This window comes from Ciconia boyciana, chromosome 2 (assembly GCF_034638445.1).
Source record: "Ciconia boyciana chromosome 2, ASM3463844v1, whole genome shotgun sequence".
Classification (NCBI taxonomy): Eukaryota; Metazoa; Chordata; class Aves; order Ciconiiformes; family Ciconiidae; genus Ciconia; species Ciconia boyciana.
In genome coordinates, this window is record NC_132935.1 from 88,638,703 (window position 1) to 88,659,908 (window position 21,206).

The 21,206-nt window shown below is 37.6% G+C and overlaps 1 long non-coding RNA gene across 1 annotated transcript in view; it reads right to left on the minus strand.

The window, feature by feature from the left end:
* The window catches only part of LOC140647616 (uncharacterized), a 57,574-nt gene extending 42,763 nt beyond the window's left edge, over positions 1-14,811 (minus strand). The window contains exon 1 of the long non-coding RNA XR_012040869.1: positions 14,760-14,811. This is a non-coding gene — a long non-coding RNA (uncharacterized lncRNA). The remainder of the gene's footprint in view (positions 1-14,759) is intronic.
* Positions 14,812-21,206: the final 6,395 nt, after the last annotated feature.

Sequence of the window (21,206 nt, forward strand, 5' to 3'; positions counted from 1 at the left end):
TGCAGAAGAGAAGGCTGTAGGGAGACCTTATAGCAGCCTTACAGTACTTAAAGGGGGCCTATAGGAAAGACGGGGACAGACTTTTTAGCAAGGCCTGTTGTGACAGGACAAGGAGCAATGGTTTTAAACTAAGGGAGGGCAGATTTAGACTGGATTTAAAAAAGAAATTTTTTACAATGAGGGTGGTGAGGCACTGGAACAGGTTGCCCAGAGAGGTAGTGGAGGCCCCATCTCTGGAAACATTCAAGGTCAGGTTGGATGGGGCTCTGAGCAACCTGATCTAGTTAAAGATGCCCCTGCTCTTGCAGGGGGGTTGGACTACATGACCTGTAAAGGTGTCTTCCAATCCAAAGCATTCTATGATTCTATGAATTTAGAAATTATCTCTAAGGAGTCTGGCCATTCAGGCTTATACAGAAGTTTTAAGCATTTTTCTTGTTAACAAAAGTGATATTGTTACTATAGTAACAAAAACAGACAAAAAAAGTATCTTGGCACTATTCCTGATGAAATATATATGTATAAATCTCCTTGAAATGTTAAAAGATATGCTACAAAAATATCTCCTGAATCCAAGATTATGTCTTAATTTTTACTTACATTCAAGTTTACCAGTTAACATTTATTTCAAATGGTCATTTATCTCTTCAAACTCTTCTCTGAAAAAAATCCCATGACCAGTACTGTCTTAAATACTTCATTCCAAACAGTGAATGATACCTAAAAGAACCATTACATTTGCAATGAAAGAAAAAAAAGATTTTCAAAAATCACATATTATTCACGTATTCATTATGGTTACCACGCATATATTCAGTGATATGGTGTCAAATAAACATTATAATTTCTTCTGATTCCAGGCATTCTGGATTCCACTGTGTGTTTTGTAATTTTTGTTTGTTTGTTTGTGGGGTGGAGTTTTTTTTCTAGGTTTTTTTTCTGTGTGTTTTTTTTTTTTCTCTTTTTGTGGGTGAAAGAAAATGAACAAAGAGGAATGGTTGCCTTTTAGAGCACCTACATTATTATTTATGAGCTGGGAGCACTGAAGCAGACTTATGTGGAACAAATGAAATGTTCTTAAATTCTCTGGTGAAACTGTTTGCACCCCATAGGAACTTGTTGAGTTTTTGCCATCTACTTCAAAGCTACTCCGTTCAAATCATCTTTACTTTTTGCTAAGTGACTTCCCATCAGTCAGCAGTCTTTCTTTATTTTTTTTAAACAGGTAAAAAGCCCTGAGTTTAAGAATTCCTTGGTTCTGATAGTATATCAGAGGTTCTGATAGTATATCACAGTTTATTAGAGGTAGGCTCCTTAGCATTCTTTGACTGGAGTCAAAATTAACTCATCAGCCCCCCCCAAAAAAAATCCCCTGCAAAATTAGAACCCCTGCCTCAGGACTGGTTGCACCATAAAGAGTTAAATTTTAACAGCAACACTGAAAGTCACATTGAGTTAGGTTAATAGTATTAGTTAGCTGAAGTTCCTAGCCAAGTATACAGCTTGATCAACTCAGCTAAGAAAAAGACTCATAAAGAGAGACAATGGGAATGGATGCAGGGCCTTAAAGACAGTTCAAGGGTTTCAAGCATGTATTGATATCAGCACCAATGCTGCAATTGATTGACCTGCTGAAGTAGATTAAATTTTCACTTACTTCAACACTTACTTCAAAAGAAGGACTGGAAGATGTATTGTTCCAAAATAATTTAATGGCTGCCATTGATACACAGCCTAAGAACAATGGCAGCAGCAAGACAAGGCACACAGAAACTGAAAAAGGCACAGGTCCTTTGTCTGCTTAATTCTGCATAGACCTTCTAGATTAGTACTGCTTGTTTTCTTTTAGGTAGTCAGGACTAAAAGCTTCCTATGCTGGGACACTGCAGAATAGTACCTCCCTATTTAAATAAAAATTGCCACCTCCCTTTGTCTTACATATGTCTCAAGGGTATAAATGCTGTGGTTCTCTGCTTAAAAGAAAAAGGGTGGAAAAAAAATCTTATTTGTCCATGTCTCCCATGGCGTAACGCTAGGGTAAACTGCAAAGACACTAACAGATGGAACATGACTTATAGCAATATACAGAGATAATGGATGGTTCTCCCACAGGTGTAATCGCAATGCACAAGTAAATCATACTTCCACATTCACATTTTGCACATGTTCCACCTGGGCAACTTCTGGACGTGAACAGGTTAACAGGGAAATCACTCTGTCAAACATTCTAGTCAATCCTCTATGCACTCAGGCAATGGCATTAAAACAAAACTAGTTAATGGAGAGTACACCCCAGTTGGAGATAAGCTTGTAGCACAGGAAAGAAAAGCACAACTTTAATCTGTTTGGTTAATAAACAGGAAAACATTTTTTTGGCACTGAGATTTCAGCCTGTGCTGCAGAAACCTGCCCAATTTCCAGGTTTGGGAGATTGAGTCCACAATGTCCTAATTTCAATGTATAGTTGACCAAATTATCTCAACTAAAGATTGCTCAGGTGAATTTATCCATGTTGATATCACATCTCCCGGAGCATAGATATAACCTCTGTCAAAAATAACTGGGTCTAAATTAAGCTAACTCCCTCCACTTTGTGTTGGAATCTGTTCTCATATGCAGGCTTATAGGTACCAGTCTGCTTCCTGGTCTGTCTTTGTCTTCTGAGCTCAGACTCTTTTGGGACTTGCTGTGTCTTCACAGCAATTGTATGTGGTATCTCTCTGAGTGACACTTCCATCCTCAAAGAAGGAGAAATAGCAGAAGGAAGTCAGAGTGAGAATTGCTCTGGAGACCATGTGAGAAGGTGGAGAAATCAGCTCTTCTCTGCCCATCTGTTCATCAGCTAGGGCTCAAGCATACAGCTTTGTCATACCGCAGGCTTGCAGAGTTGGGATCCACAAGGCATTTTGAGAAAATTCAACTGAAAAATGTAGATGAAGAAATTTTATTCTAAGAATAAATTCAAAAGCAATGTGGAAGCAGTGAGGAAGGATGGAATATTACTGAAGAAATACCAGCAGGAAAAAAGTAATCTCTGCACTGATTAAATAGATAAAGTGTGTTTTCAAAATTTTTTAAGAGAAAAAGAGGATTTTTTTAAAAGTCCATTGATATTGATGACTGATCAAAGTTGAAAATGTTTTCTATTGCTGGGTAAGATACCACAGACGAATAAGCTAGGGGATTATGGGAAGTGATTCAGGTGCCTGAAAAATATGCGCAACTGTAGTGACACCAGATAATTGTACTTAAAAACCTTTAAACATTCCTGTGGAGTGTGGATCATATTTGATTAAAGGGCACCATTACAAATGGAGGGCCATATTGAGTATCATTGAGCTTCAGAATCATATTTTTTGCAGTTTGTAAATCATTGTCAGAAAGAACATATAGTTGCATATATTTTCTAATAATAGATATGAAAGAGAGCCAACAGATGATAAATAACTGTGATCTTGACAACAGGATTAGACAAGCCAAAACAGGTTTTAAAGAAATGTAATATCAGGACATGAAAATTTACTGTTTGTACTTGGAAAGTTAGAATACTTAAAAATTCCCTATGTTCTCAGGAACTCTCTTAAAGATGAAACCACATACACTAAGGGTATCAGAAGCATTTTGAGAAAAGAAACTGAATGCAGAACATTGGAGGGCAAAGTGAAATGACATGAAAGTGGATGTCATTCATTTCAACTTTAGCAAGGCTTTTAACATGCTCTCCTAAAATATTCTGGTAAGAAAATCAGGATGTTATAGTCTGAGTGGGTGGTCTATGGCATGTGTAAATAATTGTTTAGATGATCATGCTCAGAGGGTTGTCATTAATGGCGTTTAGTCTACCTGGATATCAGGAAGAAGTGGAGTACCACAGGGGGCTGTAGTGGGACCTTCCCTTTTTAACACCTTTGTCAGTGACCAGGAGGAGGCAATGGAGTGCAGTCTTTTTACATTTGCAGATGACACCCATTTGGAGGAACAGGTGCACACCTGAGGGCAGGACTACCATTCAGAGGGACCTACACAGGCTGAAGGAACAGGCCAATGGGATGTGCAATTCAGCAAGGACAAACACCAAGCGCTGCCCTGGGACAGGAAGCACTGGTGCAAGGGCACAGGCTGGGGCCTGCCTGGCTGGGAGCAGCTCTGCAAAAGGGACCTGGGGGCAGGACCAAGCTGAGCATAAGCCAACAGTGTGCCCTGGCTGCAGAGATGGTCAACAGCACCCTGGGCAGTATTGACAGGGGCACAGCCAGGACATTGAAGGGAGGGATTATATCCCTCTGCTCAGCACTCATGAGATCCTGTCTGGATAGTCTGCCCAAGTTTTAGGCTCCCCAGTACAGGAAAGGTAGTGAACAAGTGCTGGAACAAGTTCAGCAGAGGGCCTCCGAGCTGTCTGGGTTCTGGATCACTTGGATTACCATGTCCTGTGAGGAGAGGCTGAGGGACCAGGGCTTGTTCAGCCTGGAGGAGAGACACAGAATCATAGAACAGCCCAGGTTGTAAGGGACCTTGAAAGATCATCTTACCCACCCTTTCATGGGAAAGGAACCCTGTCCAATCGCATCTTGAAAACCTCTGACAACAGGGACTCTACCACATCCCTGAGAAGGTTGTTCCAGTGATTGATTGTTCTCACTGTAAAAAATGTATTTCTTATATAGAGATGAAACCTCTCCCAGAACAACTTGTACCTGTTGTCCCTTGTGTTCTCCACATAGCTCCAGGTAAAGCGTGAGTCTCCGTCCTCTTTGTAGCCACCCTTTAAGTACTGGAATACTGTGATGAGGTCCCCCCCGAGCCTTCTCTTCTCCAGGGAGAAAAGACCTAACTCCTTCAGTCTTTCCTCATAAGGCAGGTTCTCCAGCCCTTTGATCATCTTTGTGGTCCTCCTTTGGACCCTCTCCAGTCTGTTTTCATCTTTCTTGAACTGGGGGTACCAGAACTGGACACGGTACTCCAGGTGTGTTGTGGCAAGTGCTGAGTGGAGAGTAGATCGCCTCAGGCAATCCTCATGGGTTACCCATATTCTGGCTTATGTGAAAGAGTCAATAAACTGTTAAATCATGTATATAATACTTTTTATGATGGATCTGTGTCACAGTGGACCTAATACTTGCTGTTATAGAAAGTGTATAGAGGATACTGTTATGTGAGGATTCTGCATCTGTTCTGCAATTTTTCTAAGTTGGGGAATTAATAAAAATATAAAATGAAATACATGTTATCTTTCAGAAGAAGTTTAAAGATGTCCATCATCCTCCAAGATACAGTGCAATTCTGAATTTCTGGTTGGCTTTCCTAAGCCATCTCATTTATAGTGATGAGAAACAGTGGCAGTAACACAAAGACAAAATTAATCTTAACTAGAAAACCACAGGACTGCTAAAATTCTGTGTATTTTGTGTATTAGTGTTATAACCTTGTCATAGATCCCATCCTTTTACTATGCCAGCTAAACTCTATTTTCAAATTAGAAACAAATCATTTTGTAAGTAAAAATCTATTTTTAATTTTGATGTAATTCATGTTATACAGTTTGTATTTATTATCTCTTTGAGGCTGTATTTTAGGATTGATACAATCTTTAGGATTTGATGGAGAATCTAGAAAGCTCCTTATTCTGACAATAAATTTACTATTATTCTTTCCATGAAGTATTTTATAAGCTTTGATAAAAATGCCTTTTGTCATTTCAGGTATTGTTTTATGTTTATATAAGCCCAGAGAATGAGGGGGACCACTGCTATGAGCTGAAGTGGTACACACTAGTCAGGCATTTAATCAATGGGGAGCACAGATCCTCTGCCTACACCAAAATCTGACAAACTGCTTCCTGTAAATACAGTGTCCTGCCCACTTAAAGTATTTTGTGGGGCTAAGGCAGGAGCATGTGATGCTGCCCTAGTCATGTCAGTGGGCATTATTCCACTGCTTTGACATGAAGCAAGGTCAAATCCTCCATGTCCTAATGTCTGATCGTTCATTTGTAAACACAATTACTGTATCGGTTCACATAATATGCCAGTTGAGAAATAGTGTGGGCAAACACATGGCTATCGGATTAACTATTGTCTGGAGTTCTCCTGTTGTTACTTTTTTGCTTCATAAAGACTGTTTGTTACACACTTATTCACCTCATTAATGCCCTTCTTACTGCAGCAACTGCAGCTGCCTGGAGGTGTGCTGGCAGGGCACTTGCTGAGCCTCCAGCCAAGCTCCTCATATTCAGGAGGGGAGCAGCCAAGCTCTTCTGCACCTCAAGCTTTTCCTATGTCTAATTCTGCTGCTGGAAGGCTGCAAGCCTTTTACATGTGAAGGGTCATGAGTTTAGTCATTAAAATAATATAGGTGCTCTACATTCAGTAAACTGATTTATTGATTTATTATTATTGACTGATTTATCTAATCAAGTAGCCCTGTGACTAAAATCCTCAATATACATAAACATTCATGCACATGAACACATTTCTTTTCTCAACCTCCAAAATATTTATTTTGTATTTATTATTAAAGCATATTAATCTGCAGACCCAATCTGTATAATTGACATGACGATATTCCTTAGTTAGAATGCCTGTTTTATTATTTAAGCAAGACATACACAAATCAAACATTCAGTTATTTTTGTAGCTCACGATTAGCAACTCTATCAAATGACTGACCTGAATAATTGACCATTAACTGTAAAATACTGGGAAATACGTGTTCTCCTGTTTCTGTGCTGAGAGTTATTTCAACTTGCATCTATTGTTTAGTACAGATGTATCTATTAAAAATATTTCTGTAGCACTAGATTATTCAAGTTGAAGTTTTTTCCTAGACTTAAACCACTTTTTGCTCTAAACTGTGATGGACATATTAAGGCTTAGGTGTTTAGCTTGTGGAAATTGCTATTTCAGCTTTCAATTGATTTTCACCAAATTAGGATCTGCCCTGTAAATGTTTTAGTTGTGCTCAGATTCCTTTCCAATTCTTTATCTGATATGAGAGAATTTCTCACTCTTTCCATTTCTCTCTGTGTTGGCAGGAGGGAAGAGGGGCAAGGTTAAGCTGCTCAGAGCAATAGAAAACCCACATTCTGTTTCAGCAGCTCAGCACAAAAAGGAGACAGTGACCAAGAAACATTATCTTAAAGTCATTTCTTATGCTGTTGTTATTTTCAAGAACGCTGTGCTCCCTTTTAAACACATTACATTTGTAGATGCTGTTACTAATATTTTCAGTTAATAATAGCATCAGGACGCATTGTAGTCCTGTTCTGTGGGTTTAATTTACTCTTCTCCCCCAAAGCACACTTTCTAGACTGTTGCTGATGATGCTTGTCTTACTTCCTCTGACTTCCCTCTGCTCTGTGGCAGTGCAAAAGGCTCTGCAGGTTCACGTTTCAGTCACAGTTTCATTACGACAGGTCATCTTTCCATTAGTAGCTGTGGCTGTCTAACTATCAGAAGGCCTCAAGTATGTGAGATTGCTTGTTCTAAGCTGTCCATTCCATGCTGTAACACCTGTGACCTCTCTTTTTCAGTTACAGTGCTATGAAGCCATGAGCTATTTCGACATTGCTTTGTTCTAACAGAGTTCCTTGTATTTCTGCCTTCTGCCGTCCAGTCAACTGGATTTATAAAGGTGGATGCTAAAAAAAAGGACCTTTTGCAGGTCCATCCTGTACCATCCATTCGTTAATTACACAAATGAAGTCTCGGATAGTGTGGATGATTCAACAGCAAAGTAAATCAAAAGTGCTGTGACTCTTCTTTTGGCTTGGTTGGTATCTGGCTGCATGTGCGCGTGTTTTTCAGCTCCTTTGTTTGTTGGATTGCTGGTAGCACAGACTGCTCGTTATAGCCAAAAATCAATCCTTTTCAAACCTTCACAGTTTTTCAGATATGTCTTGTCTTCTGTTACTCACAGGAAACTCACTGCAAAACTTGTGTATAGTAAATATTGTCTAGGCTTAATGTGATACATTGCCGGCTAATATGTTACTTAGTAAAGTTACTGGAAAACAAACCAAACCAAAGCAAAACACAAAACTGTAATTACCAGCTATTGGTGGCTAATGGACACCTCTGTGTGAATAAATCAGTTTCAAAATGCTGCCTGGAATGACTAGATACATCATGAATTATCACCTGGTTTTTACTGTTCTGCATCAGGTACTTCATTCAAACATAATAATCTCTGACCTTTTTAAAAATTATTTTTCTGCTTGCTTGTTCATATTTTACCAACAAAATTAATCTCTAATCTGTCTTTAGTGTACTGCCATACCATTACATCCTTACATATATTTTTCAGACTCCCTAGATCCATTAAACTGTTTCTTCTTTTCAAACTCCCATCTTCCTTGGTTCCAATTGCTTTTGTTTGCCCCAATAGATTTTAGGAATTAAAAATGAAGAGAATGTGTCATTTATTTGCAGGCTGCCTTGATTTCATTGATCAATTTATAAGAGCCCTTGCATCATTAATCTCTGTTTTTCTCTCTTTTTCATTTCTTTATTGTGTATGCTGATAAGCAAATTAAGTGCACCTGTTCTTCCAAGTCTTTTTCCTTTGTACCACATCCTGTGGTGTTTCATTAAAAAAAGAAATGTCTATTATGGCCTTTCAAGTCAAGTTTGATCTCAAGTATTTAATTTTTAGTAGCACAAAATCTGAAGTTTATCAAGAATGTTCTCTGTGGGGTTATAATCTGTTTTTTTGTGTGCCCCTAATTATTGCACTGATAAAATGTCTGATTTCCACACAATGACAAATATTTCCCTTTCTGTTTGAGCATAACATTCAGAGCGCTGTTGCCAGCAATGAGCCACACATTCTGTGAGTTGGTAGTAGGCGTTTTTTCATTACAGGAGTGCTTGTGAAGTAGCTGTTTATAGCATTACTTCATTTTATCCTTTGCATTATTTTATTTGTACTTCATCAATGTTAACACATTTCATATCTTAGAAGGTCATCTCTTAATATTTATTTCATTATTAGCTACTTTTCCCTTTAAATCTCTTTCTCACTGGTTAGAATTTCTGCTTATTTTGGTTTGTTCACAATCCTGACATGAATTCCAGTTCTGTAGAAAAGTTTGCACTCTTAAACACTTGAATGTTTTAATTATGTTTGAATCTCATGCCTTCTTTTTCTGAAGTGTACCCAAAAGAATAAATATGATCATATGCTTTTAAGTGAAATGCAAGGTGAATATACTTTTAAGTACCAAAATTTTTTTCCTGCACACGCCCCAAAACATCTCTATTTCACTGACTTGAACACCTCAGCATCAGTCTACCAGTTAATGCCTCAGATTTATAGAACAGGACTTCCAAGTCCTCAGAGAGCCTGCTTCTGTAGCTGTGTTCATTGTGTTTATAACATGTATGTGAACCCTCACAGACCCACGCACACACATGCTCACACACTGCACTGAGCTCTGCTCTGCACAGCACTGAATGCACCACAAAGGCCAGCTCATTCAGAAACAGGCAGATGTAGTGAAACGGTGCCTGCCTTTTACATGGCAGCCTACTGACTACAGCTCTGACTTACATGAGTGTCAGAAATAAATGTTCTAGTCTCTTCTCATCTCACTCAGATTTATGTCTCAGCTTCCTAGAAAGCAACAAGAGCATTTAAAAGACATTTAGAAATACCATTTCTGGAGTACTTGTCCACCGATTTCTATAGGAATAGGAAATCTATCTTCTCTCTGAAATTATTTATATTCTTCCATTTCTTTTCCTTAGGCTTATGATATCTTTAGAAAAAAAAATAATGCAATGTATGTTCTGGAAATAGTCACTCAATTTAAAAAAAAACAAAACCCTCACGTAGACAAAATAATAATTTAGATTTTTTATATCTATAGTACAGATAATGACTATTCTTCTACACAATTACTCTTTAAAATACAGTTTTACGTTGTAATGTATATTTTGGGGATTATGACAAGTATATAGGGAAAAAATGAGAGAAGCTAACTAGAAATGTAATTACCAAAGAAAGTGAAAGAATTTGTTCCTAGAAGGAAAATATGAATCATACTGTAGAATAACAGCAGTTAAATGACGTCTGAAACACAAAATTACAGGTCCTCTTGCACAATCCCTACAGCAAAAAGCCACACCATTAGAGTAATTCACAGCCAAATGAAATTTTATTACTCATGAGCAATAGTTTTGCAGTAAAAGGTCGGTATTTGTTTTATAATAGACACGCTACCTTTTTTTTTTTACTCCCCAGACAAGTAAAATCTCAGCTGGTGACCATGAAGTTTTGATGCAAATTGCTTTCTTTTTATGAATGTCTTTCAGAATGTGGTGGTAGAGTGTTACTATACAGTCAGATTATAATAAATCACAAAATCACTTGTCTTTTATCAGTCTTAATATTAGCCTAATGCTTATGTCATACAAACTTACATTTTGTTTTAGTGAGATTGCTCAAAGAATACATAGAAAGTACAAATGTACTTTGGTATTCTCTACTTACCAATACTTTTGTAGTTTGTCTTCATGGATAGAGAAATAATTGAGGTTCTATATAAATTTTACATGAAAGCTATGGAAATAATTTTCACATCTTCCCTGCAAGAAAATTGAAACTTCTCTATAGTTGATTTCAATCAAAAAGTTAATGTTTTTGCATCATAATGATGCCAATTTTATGTAATGTGTGATATTAGGAGTAATAATGAATAAAAAAAGATACTGGTCAGTAAATCTTCAAGACACTAGAAATTCTAAAAAAACCCCACTGTGAGAAACAGCTAGATTCAGCCTCTGGACTGGGTAATTACTTTAAGTGCCTTGTTGAGTTTTATCAGCACTGGTTTGTATGTATTTCTGTGGGCACAGCTACAGTTCTGTGGGCAGTAAACACAGGTCCATTGATTTTTGGCTCACTTTGGTACTGTTGTAATATCTATCTCCTTTTCAGACCTCTCATTATGTTCTGTTTCTTCTGAAGAGGAATATAAATAGTCCTTGAACTCATTGGCTCTTTAGCTGACATGGTCCACCTGAGTCATAGGCAGATTTCAGGAGCTTTCGTATGGCAGCCAAACTGCTCTCCTTTCACCTACCGCTCCCATATCATGACTTTGTTTCCTTTGACTTCAATAAGAGTACACAAGAACTGTATCAGACCAACAGTACACCCACCTGCATGTCCTGCTTCCAGCACTGGCTGAAATGGATGCCTAGGGAGTACAAATCAGGGTAGGCATATAATATTTCTGAAAGCTCTTTCAGACTGTAATTACTTCTGGTTTGGAGCCTTACTGAGCCAGAGGTAGTTCATATATATTTAGTAAACCCCACAGAATTTATTTCCCCAGGAATCTGTCCAGTCTCCTTTTGAAATTATGTAAACATCCTATGAACTTTACAGTTTAACTACAAACTGCTTGAAGAAAGAGCTCCTTTTGTTTGCTGACAGCAGTACTTGCCCAAAGTGTTTGTACTGGGAGAAGGAAGATGTGGACATGATTTTACAGATGTCTGTAATGCTATCCTCCTGCTGTCATCATTCCAAGCTAGAGATTCAGAGAGTAGTCAGTCATTCCTCTTATAATGGTCCATTCAAAATATTTAATCTTTCTTGCTGCCTTCTTCTGAACATCTAGTTCTTTTACATTATTTTTTGAGATGGGCAGGACCAGCTGCACATAGTATTTGAGATACAGGCATACAATTCCAGCACAAATCTACTAACTTCTCAACTCTCCGTGACCCCTTCCACCAGCAGTAAGAAACCAGTGATATGTGGCAACATATGAGGAAGGAGAAAGAGATTCTTTGCCTACATCTGTAACAGTAAATAGGCTCAGTAATCATTCTGTGTCCCAGCAGTCACTTAGTATGGTACGGACCCTGGCCATGCAACTATTTCCCACCAGAAGGGGGTGCCTGGTGTTTGCTTGGATAGTGCTAATTACATCAGGCCAAATCTATGCTAGGCATTATGGTAACAATTTAACTCTTTGGACCATTGCATGTCATCTCTCGTACCTGTGTTCAGCCTTGTTCAATTTCCTAGTGCAGAAACACCTTGAATATTTGCTCTGGCTCAAGTATGTTCCATTGCTGTTATACAAGCCAGAGCAGAGTAGCAGAGGTGCTGACTTGTACAGTCCTTCCTCTTTTTAAATCATTACTTTGCCTGCCTCTACTGCAACAAGCAGAATGACAATGGTGATATTTATGTAAATGTATTTGGGAAAGGCTGGTCTGATCAATGTAACATTGCCCATATTTGGGCTTTGGCTATACAGTACAGAACAGTACAAAGCCCTGTAGTCTGCATTGCTTGATAAATTTTGTCCAGTATGCATAGTAATATGGTATATGAATTGCTTTTTTTGGGTGTTATTTCATGTCTGAAGTCACTCAGCTCCAGTTTTTGTTCCTTCCATTCCATGCTCCATGGTAATGGACATGCAGTTCTCCTACTCTGTAGGTGTACTTGTGTGTATATGTGTGTACTTATATATATTTATTTTCAAGATAATAAATGAAAATGGAATAGTTAGAGCTTTCACACTAACAGCAATAACACCAGTTTTTAAAGAAGCTAATCATTTTGTGTCCTGCTGTTGATTTATTATTTATTCTATTAGTAAAGGTCATCAACACACACACAGACAGAGTTTGAAAGATGAGGTACCAATGCAAGCAAAAATGAAACTCTCAGAATGGTGCTGGTTGGCATTCAGAGCTCTACTCTAACGTGAACCTTGCCAGCAGTTTCTTTTACATGATGTGGCACTTCCATTGTGGTGTTGCACAATAATCTGCTGTTTGAAATCAAAGATCTAAGACAAATGGACTACAAAAGGAAGAAAACTCTGCTACTTCTGATTCTGTTTAATACTTTGATTTTTATTAGTTTCTGCAACTAGCTTTTTCATAGGCAGCAAAGACCTGGTAGAGAAGGAAAGGACTTGATCCTGATCCGCAGTTAAGCAGTCAGGATATGGCTGTGCAACATGGAGCCAGAAGAAGACAATATGTATGGATACTTGGAAAAATTTTATAGAAGTTGTTTTGGCAAAATTTACAAACAAAAGGTGGATGGTGGTGGTTGAATAATCTTGCTGATGTTATTTTTCACAAAGCCATTGCTCCCTCAACCCTCAGTAAGCAATCTCTTGAGAAGGACACCATGACTCCAGAGTCAGCTGCATAACTAAAAGGAGGAGGAAAAATTATATCTGGATACAAGCTGGTATCTTTGGCATAGTCTGTAACATTCAGTTTTATGATGACCTTAAATATGTAACTAGGTAACAGCTCTTGATGTTAGGACATTCTATGCTATTCACAATATGCCCAAAGAAAACCCATTATTTCCTTCATTAATGAGTGTACAGTACAGTCTTTACTACAACCATCTTGTAGGAAAGATGCCATGACCAGGCAAGATGTCATGACCAGGCTGTACCAACAATAGCCTCTGAACTTCCTTCTCACAAGCTCAATACCTTCACAGGACTGTTTCACGCTTGCTTCTTAAGAGGATATAGCTCACTTAAAAGCAGAATTTTGAATGACTTCAGAAATTTTCTTTCTTTCTTATTACTCAGATTACCCTCTTCACATGTTCTCTATGTGTCTTCATATCATGTAAAAATTTTATGGTAAAATCCTGCTTCCAAATAAAGTGAATAGAGGAATAACCATTGACTTCATCAGGGTCAGGCTTTGCCTCTTGTTTTTATACCTTAGACCTTTCATAATTTACCTGTACCAGTGCTGCCAGCCTTAACATACAGCAGGAAGTTTATCTGTCAAAGAACCCTAAACACTTTTACCTCCAATGGCTCTTACAGATGCAAACCACACAAGCATGTTATCCTGCCTCAGATCCTTCCTTCAGACTCTCCACTGTGGCGATGCCTCCAAAACCATTTAGTACTGCTAGGGAGGAGGCACGTTGAGACTATTGCTTAGCTGATTGTGTGAAGTGTATTTGATTCACAGTCATTTCTTTCACATCTATATATCCAGCTTCCCAAGTGCTTGCATCATCGATCTCTGGCATCTTGTCACAAAAGACAGCTCTTAGTTATTTATGATAGTTGTGGTCCTTTTTGCTTCATATTTGCACCTTTTCTCACATGATAAAGTTCTGAGGTCTGATAAGAAGCTGCAAATATTACTTTGTGCATTGTAATGATAGAACAATATGTAACTGTATACTAATAGTAGTAATAATAATAATACTAGAACATTTGAACTTTAGTCTCACAAATGGAAACCTGGCAAAAGCTGGGCAAAGCATCTGCTTCCTTAGCTGAGCATTGGCACTGGACTTGAAAAGACATTACAGTCTAATTGCTACTGTAGTGGTTAAATAGAGATAATTCATTTATGCTACATTTTAAGACTTTTCTTGTAGACTGAAAATTATAATCTACTGTCTGTTTTAAAAGTCAATACAACTTGATTGTTGCTTAAGATAATTTACCTGCAAGGATTATGTGGTTTATAACAACAAAAAAAAAGGGAACTTGATGCTAAAGGAAAATTTCCGTTTCACTTTTAATACCAGGTTTACACAACACTATCACATCCTCTGAGCTCCCAGCTGATTGTGATCTGAGGGAATCAACATGGGCCATAGCAGCATTCAAAGTAGAAGGAGTTTTAGTAGATTAATAATTTTGTCCACTGAACTGCAGAGTTAGAAAGGTCAGAGATTATTGTTTGAGATAAAAGTAGATCATGCATTTCCATCTAATTAGTCCTTATACTTACCAGAGTTCAAAGAATATAAAATAAACTTTCCACACAAACTGATGACACTGCCTGTTGACAACAAAGTAATGACTGTCTCAGTAGGTTGTTGAGAAGGTTAAGTCAACATGTCCCTCTCAAGCTCACCTCAGATTCACTTTGTGATCATCAACAAAATCTATTCTGTGTATCCCAGCAAAGTGGCTCTGTTTTCCCATGCACAGTCAAATCACATTTTTTATGTTAAAGCAATAGGAATAAGTGGGATGAGAGCAGATTCTAATTCTCTATTAAGCCAGAAGAGACCTTCTTCTCCTGTTCTTACCTTGAGAGAACCAAATTATTTCCCTATATCATGTTTCTTTACCTTCCCCTCCTTTTTCAGAATTTAGGATACACGGTCAGGGTTACCCTCAGGAGGAGCAGGGGAGAGGAGGTGGTATCACCACTGATGGGCTGAATAGACTTGCTAAGCTTTAGACCATCCTTACTCTACCCAGACAAAACTGCACACATTTATACTAATGTAATTTCATTTTTCTGCTAAACACTGGAGAGCAAATCTCTTTGTAACTTGTACCCCTTGCAAAGCACTGCTCCAGCTGTATATATCAGGAAGCTGCAGTTTGACTTGTTAGGGTTCTCAGAGGAAAACAAGATCAATAACTTGTCACAGCAAGAGATACTTTACTGTCTGCAGGGTGCTGTAATATAGCATTGTGGATGGGGAAAAAAATGAAAAAAACACAAACAGTTCTGAGCTTGTCTTTGTGCAGTTGGACAGGCTGCTATTAAGCTAGTTAAACAATTTTTTTCTCCAATAATTTAATGCTGAGATTATTAGGTATAAGTGTCATTCTGTAACAACATTTTTATATTTAGGACTACTTTGTAAACAAGATATGTAAAAATGCTGCTGCCTTCGATTTGCTTCTGTGATTTGTATAAGTATAAACAGGCAGTTCCCAAAGAATCTGCTATGACTACAAAGGAAGCAACTGAAAATTATGATAATATAAAGCTTTATTATTAATTTCTTCATTATTGCCTACAACTTTAACCTGACTTTTCCCTTTTTCTATTTCATTGTAAGATGATGAATCTCTTATATTAGGCAACAATTAATACATAATTCTTACAAATATGAATAAACATAGCAGCATATTGACCTTGCATTTGTATACTTTATTAAGGAATTGAGCAATTAATTCTGTTTTGTTTGGCAATTTATGTTCCAAGTGAAAGACATGTCAAGTTTAATTGCAAATTCTACTGATAGGGATTGAAAGCAATTTTCCTCACCTCCTTAATTTAATAATCTGTATCATTACAAATTATTGTATCATTTCCCGCAGTTACACTAGTATTTGTAGGGAATGGAGAACATAGAAGCAATATCAAATTAAGTTGCATTTGCCTCTGAAGTACATCACTTTTTTATTCACATATCCTCAATCTGCACAGCTGTAGCTACACTGTAAAAGTCCAGAAATTTCAGTAGCTCTGGCTTCAACCTGCACATTTATGGGAAGTCAGGGAGGAAAAATTGGTTCCACAATAAGTGGTCATCATATGAAGAGCATTAGAATCACAGGATTATTTATGTTGGAAGGGCCTCTGGAAGTCATCTAGTCCAACTCCCCGCTTGAACTAGGTTCAGTTAGAGCTGTTGCTCAGGGTTGTATGCAGTTGAGTTTTGAACATGTCCAAGGATGGAGATCCTACAGACTCTATGGATGTCTTTTCCAGTGTTTAATCACCCTCATAGATAAAAAGTTTTCTTTCTTATATTTAAGTGGAATTTCTCATGTTCCAGCTTAGAATCTTAGAATCATACAAGTCTAGTTTGCAAGGGAACCTCTGGAGAGCACCTGCCTCAACTCTCTGTTGGGAGGAGGATCTTAGATTAGATTAGCCAGGGCCTTGTCAAGCTGAGTCTTGAATATTTTCAACAAGGAAAATTCCATCACTTCTATGGGCCCCACTGTTCAATTGTTCTCACAGTGAAGATTTCTTTTATTCTATGTACTTCGTACATGTACAAAGTACTATGTACTTTCTTGTACTGGGAAGTCCAGACACAATACTCTAGACACGGTCTCACAAGTGCTGAATAGAGATGAGAATCTGGCTACATAAATGCAGATACAGCACAGTATGCAGTTAGCCTTCTTTGCTGCAAGGGCACATTGCTGACTATATATCTATATCTACAGATGTCCATAAAGATGTATCTATATATCTACAGACATATATTTGTATCTACTACATGGATAAAGGGCCAGAGTGCACTTTCAACAAGTTCATGGAGGACATGAAATCACATATAGTGAGAGGTAGGGAGAGAGATTATGATATCAATAACTGTATTTGTAGATGTCTATATAAATCTACAGATAGATCTATGCAATATAGAGATACTTAAGTGTTGACCCTGTTATTGATTCCTGAGGAGAGCTACCAGTAACTGGCTGAAACCTGGACTTTGTGTTGCTGATCATAACCCTTTCAGCCTGACAATTTAGCCAATTTTCAACACCTTACTAAGTCCATAACTCATCTCATTTTATGGAAAACCATGTCAAAAGACTTGCTGAAGTCAAGGTAAACAACATCCACTGCCCTCCCCTTGTCCACAGACCCTGTCATCTCATCACATGAAACCATCAGGCTGGCTATGTATGATTTGCCCTTGTTAAAACCATGCTGTCTGTTCCCAGTCACCTTTTGTTCTTCATATATTTAGAAATAAATTCAAAGATTTTGATCCACAGACTTCACAGGGACTGATATGAGGCTGACCAGCCTACAGTTTTCTTGGTCCTTCTCCTCAATTTCTTCAAGACAGATGTGACATTTTTCTTTTTCTAGTCACCAGAAATCTCCCCTAGTAACCGTGGCCTTTCAAAGCTGATAGTCATCAGTCTCATAGTGACATCACTCAAATAAGGAATGGAGGCCACAAAAGGAAAATAGTGCACTTCACCACAGATTACAGTCTAATGTAAAAACTTGTGGCTAAAATGATCCAGGATTTCTGCAAGAACAGCTTCAGATCCTGTACGAATTGACTCAGCCATCTAGCTGTCAACTGTAGAGTTATTCAAGCTTCCTTTAAGATCTCTTGGATCATATTTTTAAAGGAAATACCAGCATGTACCTGTTCATTTGAAAGTGGGAAAAAACCATTCCTCTGTCAGCTTCACTCATGAGAGTGAAAACCTACATTATTCCTCCACAAGTACATAAACAGAGAAAATATGTATTTTCCCTCCACTCCCCATCCCCTACTATGTTCTATATCCATGCATGAGTAAATATAATTATGTCCAATCTTTTGACATAAATCCCAGAGGTAAGGGAAGGGGGAGACAGGGAGAGGTAAAATATGAGTAGTCTCTTGTTCTGTCTTAGCACAAAATTGCTCTTGCAAAAATGGGGACTACTTTCCTGAGAATTATCCTTTTAATTCCAATTTAATTTATCCTTTTAATTGATCGGTTGTCTGTCTTGGTATTTATGCATGCTATGCCTTCTGCTGATTGACTGCCACCTGATGCTCCAAAATGACCATGTGATACAGAAGCACGCTTACAACTCAATCACTGAAAAATATACTTTTAAGTCCACCTCTAAAAATCCTGTAGTTGATAGGTATAAAGTACTTTTGGACCTTTAAAGTGTATATGTGTGTTAGAAAGTGGCAAAAGTTTAGCAGACATAACCAGAGTAATGTAGGTCTGGTAGGAGAGTAGCATGTGTTACAATAAATGCCACTGACCTGTATGTACTGACGTTGATTCTATCCTACTTAGCATCAGTGACTACCAATCTGTATAATGACTTTGGCAATAACCCTAATTGGACTCAAATCTTGTTTGTGTATGGGCAATCCCTTCATGTTCATCCTTACCAACCACTTGCACAGAAAAAAATTCCCTGGATGGTTTCTTAGGGCATAAGAAGTAACAGAGAGGTGAGGATAAAAAAATCTTCTTATGAGGTAAATAGAAAGAGAAATGAGAGCATTTCCTATGTGAATGCAGACAGTTACCCTTTAGATACTGTAAGGACAGTATATTGGTATTTTGGTGAATTAAAAAGCAAGAAATTAGCACATCATAATTTATCCGAGTATGAGACTAAATGTACATTCAGTAAACAAACCTGGATTAAAATAGCCAGAAAGACAGGAAAGGAATAAAACAATACTTTCATATATAAATAGTATTGGAAACTATGCAGCAGAAAACATTAACATATTTGAAAAGTTATATGTGTTACTATTAGTAACAGGCCATAGATTTTTACTTCCTCTTCTGTATGCTAGGAATAGCAAATGAAGGCCAAGCCAAAAGATAGCAACGGAATCAAGAAACAATGTGAGAGAGATAGATACTAACCCTGAAGGCATCAGGAGGAATAATTCCCTGGGTGCACGCTTGCCTCATAGCAGTAGACTTGTAGTTAATGTACAGAGGGTTTGCTGGATACCTTTTATTTTATTCTCACACCAAGCTAAGGCAGGTAGACAATTAACAACTATCTATCTTGCGTGTGGCCTCAGTTGAATAAGAGAGAGTAATAAAAGAGTAAAAAAGCAGAAGGTCTTTTTGATCAAGCTATGATTTTCTCATTTGGTGCATTCCAGAGAAAGCACTTGGGAATTTAATCTGATCCATCACTTACCATATCTGAAGGGCAAGTCAGTAAATGATTAAATTGATCTGATAGTATGCTTCAGTTTCTTTTGAGTCATTGGCTCAATCTGTCAGCATTACTGGAGTACAGATTACTTTCATTTGTTAGGGTTTAAGTTCAAGAGAACAGATTCTGCTCCCTTTCCCGATTTAAATCCTGTTATTGCACCAGTTGAGTCCATGAAGTAAGCCATTCTGAACATTCCGATACCATGAAACTCTGTGTTCCATTCATTGTCCCTGCTTATTGCAGAATATACATATGACTGACTACTACCTATTGAGCCAAACTCAGAGTGGATGGAGCACAAGACAGAAAGGGCACTGCATATTTCTTTGTGTGTGTGAAAGCAAATCAAAGGAAAGGAAAAAAAATATACAAATTCTGTTAAGGTTCTCATTATGCTGAGAAGTTGCAGACAAGGCTGGTGACTCTAAACAGCGGACTAAGATAATGTATTATACAAGTTCAGGAAATAAAGGTGGATAATGGATAAAGGCATAGGTTAAACTCACCAGACAAGAAAGAATAAAGTCAGATATGTTACAGTGGAAGTTTGGTTTTGCCATTATGTGTAATCAGAGGCAAAAAAGAGGAATTACATTCAGATCAGTTTTAATGAAGTTTAAAGAAAGTGCTGTTATCATGGAATGTAAACCCATTACAGTAATTCACTGCAAAGCATCGGTAACAAATGTCATGCATCACATTATCTTCTTTCTCTCTGCATGTGAAAAAAAAATTGCTTGTTGATAGTTCTTTTAATTTATGTTGGGGGTAATGTGGTGCCAGTGATGTTCTTTGTGTTTTCATTAACAAAGATGGTGACAAAGGAACATATCCTTAAAATACAAAATCATGGTGTTTAAGTTTGTCTTACTTTCTGCATGTTATTCAGGCATACAGTTGGTACAGAGAAAAATGCTCCTTGTATGAATTAGCTTCTGTTTTCCGTAAGCAGTTCTATTATGGCAGGGAATTTGAATTACTGTTGCTTTTGACTCACTTTCGGATTTCTGGAGTCTGAACTCGTATTAATTCCTTGATTTATAAGGTTCACCTTCAGAGAGGCTTAAATCTGGACTCAAAGTTCAGAGGAACTGAAGAGGGCAAGCTATCACTTTAGTTCGAAAATATCCATATTTTTAACATAGTTGCATTTCTTTTGGTCCACATACTCTAATGATCGGTCACTTTTAACTGCTATCCCTCTTACTACTGTAGTAGCCAACAGTATAGATCTGGAGTGAAATAATTTTGCATCCAGTTTCCAATTCTGCAACATTGTAAAGACATTGCCATAGGATCTCTTTAGCAATATTCAATAAAAATAAGGAAAGACTGTTAAAAAAAGTATATCAATACTATCACTGTAATACACTGTTGCACATTACTGCCTATAAAATATTTCTATTTCTTCAAGCATCTAATGAACATTTCAAAATGCATCTAAGAAACTTTTATATTCAGTTCTACCCTTGCAAATTTGTCTGTAAAAAGTTGGATGACTGACTGAAGATAATATTATTTGCTAAAAGAGTCCTGTGTCAGGCGGACAGAAAAATTTAGCAAAAGCTTATGCTGTTTTAGCAAAATAAATGCAACACTTGTGAGCTAGACTCTTTGGTAGACTCAGATAAACTGTTGCTCTCTTCAGACTCAAGTGAATGGAGGATTGTGTTTTTTCAGTACAAATTGTTCTCTCATTCCATCCCATAGCTATGTAGTTCCTGATGCTCTAATTGAGTTTGAATCCAGCTAATCCAC